At 46.0% G+C, this 5,012-nt stretch overlaps 1 pseudogene; it reads right to left on the minus strand.

Moving 5' to 3' along the window:
* Window positions 1-306: 306 nt before the first annotated feature.
* LOC102980834 (elongation factor 1-alpha 1-like) lies at window positions 307-4,642 on the minus strand (annotated as a pseudogene).
* Window positions 4,643-5,012: the final 370 nt, after the last annotated feature.

Genomic DNA, 5,012 nt, shown 5'->3' on the forward strand with positions numbered 1-5,012 from the left:
AGAACAATAAGCCAAACCCAAGGTAGATAGCTCACCAGAGAGAACCAGGCAAAGAGACAGGAGCCCTCCTGGGCTCCAAACAAACCTCAGAACTGGCCTCACAATCTACCCCTGCCTGAATTGTTTTTTTTTTTTCTCATTAAACTTTTTTAATGGGTCTCAAATTCTGTGAAAGATTTTTGGTCAACTTGTTTCCATTAAAATGTACTGATTTTAAAAACTAATAACAAAACTACCACACACAAAACAAATGGTCCACAAAACATTCTCCTTTCCTTCTGAAGGTTTTATGATGCGTTGTTATCACTAACCAGTCTTTTGCTATTAAACCAAAATGGCCAATTGAGACAAACAGTTCTGAGACCATTCTTCCACCACTGATTAAGACTGGGGTGGCAGGTATTGGGGATAATATTCATTTAGCCTTCTGAGCTTTCTGGGCAGACTTGGTGACCTGCCTTCTTGTCCACTGCTTTGATGATACCCACAGCAACCGTCTGTCTCATGTCACCAACAGCAAAACGGCCCAGAGGAGGATAGTCAGAGAAGCTCTCAACACACATGGGTTTGCCAGGAAGCCATATCAACGATGGCAGCATCACCAGATTTCAGAATTTGGGGCCATCTTCCAGCTTTTTCCCAGAACGACGATCAGTCTCCTCCTTCAGCTCAGCAAGCTTGCAAGCAATGTGAGCTGTGTGACAATCCAGCACAGGTGCATATCCAGCACTGCTTTGGCCTCGATGGTTCAAGATAACCACCTGAGCTGTGAAGCCAGCTGCTTCCATCGGTGGGTCATTTTTGCTGTCACCAGCCACATTGCCACGACGAACATCTTTGACCAGACACGTTCTTGACATGGAAGCCCACATTTTCCCCAGGAAGGGCTTCACTCAAAAGTTCATGGTGCATTTCAACAGACTTCACTTCAGTTGTCACGTTGACTGGAGCAAAGGTGACCACCACGCCAGGTTTGAGAACACCAGTCTCCACTTGACCCACAGGAACAATGCCAATACCACCAATTTTGTAGACGTCCTGGAGGGGCAAACGCAAGGGCTTGTCAGTTGGGCGAGTTGGGGGCAGGATGCAATCCAGAGCTTCAAGCAGTGTGGTTGGTTCCACTGGCATTGCCATCTTTTCGGGTGACTCTCCATCCCTTGAACCACAGCATCTAAAACACAAGACTGTCAGTGTTACCGTCAAACGTACCCCTTTCCGGGACAATCCTAAAACTCTTGAAAATCACTTACGTTAGCGCTTCGCTCCAGCACGTTGTCACCATTCCAGCCAGAAACTGGTACAAATGCTGCCGTGCCGGGGTTGTAGCCAATTTTCTTAATGGAGGTGCTGACTTCCTTAACAGTTTCCTCATGTCTCTTCCGGCTGTAGGGTGGCTCAGTGGAATCCATTTTGTTAACTCCAGCAATGAGTTGTTTCACACCCAGAGTGTAGGCCAGAGGGCATGCTCGGGGTCTCTGCCCATTCTTGGAAACACCTGCTTCAAATTCACCAGCACCAGCAGCAACAACCAGGACGGCACAATCAGCCTGGGATATGCCTGTAATCATGTTTTTGATGAAGTCTCTGTGTCCTGGGGCATCAATGATGGTCACATAGAACTTGCCGGTCTCAAATTTCCATAGGGAGATAGCACTGGTGATACCACTCTCGCGTTCAGCTTTCAGTTTGTCCAAGAACCAGGAATACTTGAAGGAGCTCTTTCCCATCTCGGCAGCCTCCTTCTCGAACTTTTCAATGGTTCTCTTGTCGATCCCGCCACATCTGTAGATCGGATGGCCAGCAGTGGTAGACTTCCCCAAATCCACGTGTCCAATGACAACGATGTTGACGTGGGTCTTCTCCTTTCCCATTTTTGCTTAGGTTTAGCAGTGGTTTTCACCACACCTGTGTCCTGGCGGCAAACCTGTTGTGAAAAAGCCCCCCCGGCTTGAATTTAATTGGATCAGGCTGCGGAGCAATTTATGTCCCTGGGCATTTTTGAAAACAATAGAGCAATCAGCGGGTGGACTCTATTACCTCCTGCTGGGCTGGGTGTATGCCCAATTGAAGCAAACAGCTTAACAAACAAATCAGAAAGGGGCTTCCCTGGTGGCGCAGTGGTTAAGAATCCGCCTGCCAACACAGGGGACACGGGTTTGAGCCCTGGTCCACGAAGATTCCCACATGCCGTGGAGCAACCAAGCCCATGCACCACAACTATCGAGCCTGCACTCTAGAGCCCACGAGCCACAACTACTGAGCCCATGTGCTGCAACTACTGAAGCCTGTGCAGCTAGAGCCCGTGCTCCAGGACAAGAGAAGCCACCACAGCGAAGAGTAGCCCCCACTCGCCGCAACCAGAGAAAGCCCACACGCAGCAACAAAGACCCAACGCAGACAAAATAAATAAATAAATAAATTTATTTTTTAAAAAGCAATTGTATTTTTTAAAAAAAGAAAGAAATCAGAAAAAGACACAATCAAAGACAGCCCTGCTAAGTCCACTGTGTCCCAGGGTGGTGGGCTCAGGCTCATGCCCAAGGCTGTACCCTCTGAAGATAATGAAGGCTCTAAAATTTTTTTTTTTACGTCTTTATTGGAGTATAATTGCTTTACAATGGTGTGTAAGTTTCTGTTTGACAACAAAGTGAATCAGTTATACATATACATATGTTCCCATATCCCCTCCCTCTTGCATCTCCCTCCCTCCCACCCTCCCTATCCCATCCCTCTAGGTGGTCGCAAAGCACCGAATTGATCTCCCTGTGCTATGCGGCTGCTTCCCACTAGCTATCTATTCTACGTTTGGTAGTGTATATATGTCCATGCCACTCTCTCACCTCGTCCCACCCTCCCTTTCCTCAAGTCCATTCTCTATGTCTGTGTCTTTATTCCTGTCCTGCCCCTAGGTTCATCAGAACCTTTATATGTGTGTGTGTGTGTGTGTGTGTGTGTGTGTTAGCATACGGTATTTGTTTTTCTCTTTCTTACTTCACTCTGTAGGACAGACTCTAGGTCCAGCCACCTCACTGCAAATAACTCAATTTTGTTTCTTTTTACGGCTGAGTAATATTCCACTGTATATACGTAAGGCTCTAAAATTGATTGTGGTGGTGGATGCACAATTCGGGGAATATACTAAAAACCATTGAGCTGTGCACCTTATTTTTTTATTTTTAAAAACATTTTATTGGCCTATAGTCAACTTACAATGTGTTGTTAGTTTCAGATGTGCAGCAAAGTGATTCAATTATACATATACATATGTTCGTTCTTTTTCGGATTCTTTTCCCATATAGGCTAAGACAGAACACTGAGTAGAGTTCCCTGTGTTAGAGCTGCGCACTTTAAATGGAGGAACTATATGATAGGTGAATTGCATCCCAACAAAATTGTTAATAAAACAGGAATACAAAAAGTGAATGACCTCCATATTCATCGCAGTATTATTTCAAAGAATCCAGTCTTTTTTTTTTTTTTTTTTTTTTTTTTTTTTTTTTTTGTGGTATGCGGGCCTCCCTCTGCTGTGGCCTCTCCCGTCGCGGAGCACAGGCTCCGGACGCGCAGGCCCAGCGGCCATGGCCCACGGGCCCAGCCGCTCCGCGGCATGCGGGATCCTCCCAGACCGGGGCGCGAACCCGGTTCCCCTGCATCGGCAGGCGGACGCGCAACCACTGCGCCACCAGGGAAGCCCAAGAATCCAGTCTTAAGAAAGAAAATAATGCAATAAAAACAAAACTAAATGACTTGGACAATTGGAAAGATGATGGAATTAATTTTTAAAATTAATTTTTGGACATCTTGCCACTCCTGTTTCTCTTTAAAACAGTCCGGATTTCTATGAAATGGTTTCAAGTGCTCCCTGAAAAGCCCTCATTTCTAAAGACCTTCTCTTATTTGACTCTGACTTTTAATGGAAAAGAATTTTCACTGGATGCTCCCAGGAGAGCATCTGTTCCCTCAGAGCCCTGCTGTATCTTCTTCCTCTAATTCCCTATCAAGTGCCCCACAGGTGGGGCTGCCCATCCTGGGTTTTGCGGTTCCACCATCAATATGGCCCACACCCAGATGTGATACAAGTGCATCTTCCCAGACAGCCTGGGAGAAGCCAGTACTCAGCTCCAAATGCTTCTGGTCAGATCCCAGCCCTGGGAAAGAACCTCATTTTCCCAAAGATCCTTTGGCCTAGGTCACCACCCATCACAGTGTGATCAGGGGGATGTGAAACTACCTGCCTGAAGAAGAAATTCTCTCATTCAGGAACCTCAGGTCCATTAGATTCTGTCACTTACTAGGCAGGTCATTTGGTCTCTCTGACCCTCAGTCTCCTCATCTGTGCAATGGGCATACTATTGTAAGGATTAAGTAAAATATTGTAGGTGAGAGTGCTTGGGACCTACTTCCTTTCTTCCTCAACTGTGGGCCAGGGGCTCACACCACTCTCCTGTCCATTCCTTTGGCTGCCTTTGCTCCTGTTGGAGAGGAAGAAATTTTTCTCTACCTTTCTAGGTTCTTCTGGCAGGTCTAAGAAATAAATTGACACGAGAAAGATCAATAGGACAAAATCAAACAAAAGTTTAACAACATATATACATGGGAGAGACCCAGGAAAACTGAATAACTCACCAAAATGGCCAAAGTCCTCACTTTAAATGTCACCTTCAGTTAAAGACAACAGAGGATGTTGGAAGTAGTGGTTTGGGACTTCGAAGGGGAGAAAGGCAGTTCACCTGGAGACGGAAACGCACACGTTTAGTAAACAAATGTTTGCTGGGCCTGCAGAGACAATGGGACACAGAGTAGACGCTGATCTCTAAGTGTTCCCCTACCACACCTAGTTTGTATTCTCTGCAGACATCTGGTGATAGCTCTATTCCTGCACTAGGCCCTCTATCTAAATTTTTCAGGCGATTAGGGGAGTAGTTCAAAGTTTCTTCCTGAGTCTTTTGGGCCTTGATAATTTTCAGCTTGAAATAATCAACATGCCGGAGACATTTGGGGGTGACAAA

The sequence above is a fragment of the Physeter macrocephalus genome, chromosome 20 (genome assembly GCF_002837175.3).
Source record: "Physeter macrocephalus isolate SW-GA chromosome 20, ASM283717v5, whole genome shotgun sequence".
NCBI classification, from domain to species: domain Eukaryota; kingdom Metazoa; phylum Chordata; class Mammalia; order Artiodactyla; family Physeteridae; genus Physeter; species Physeter macrocephalus.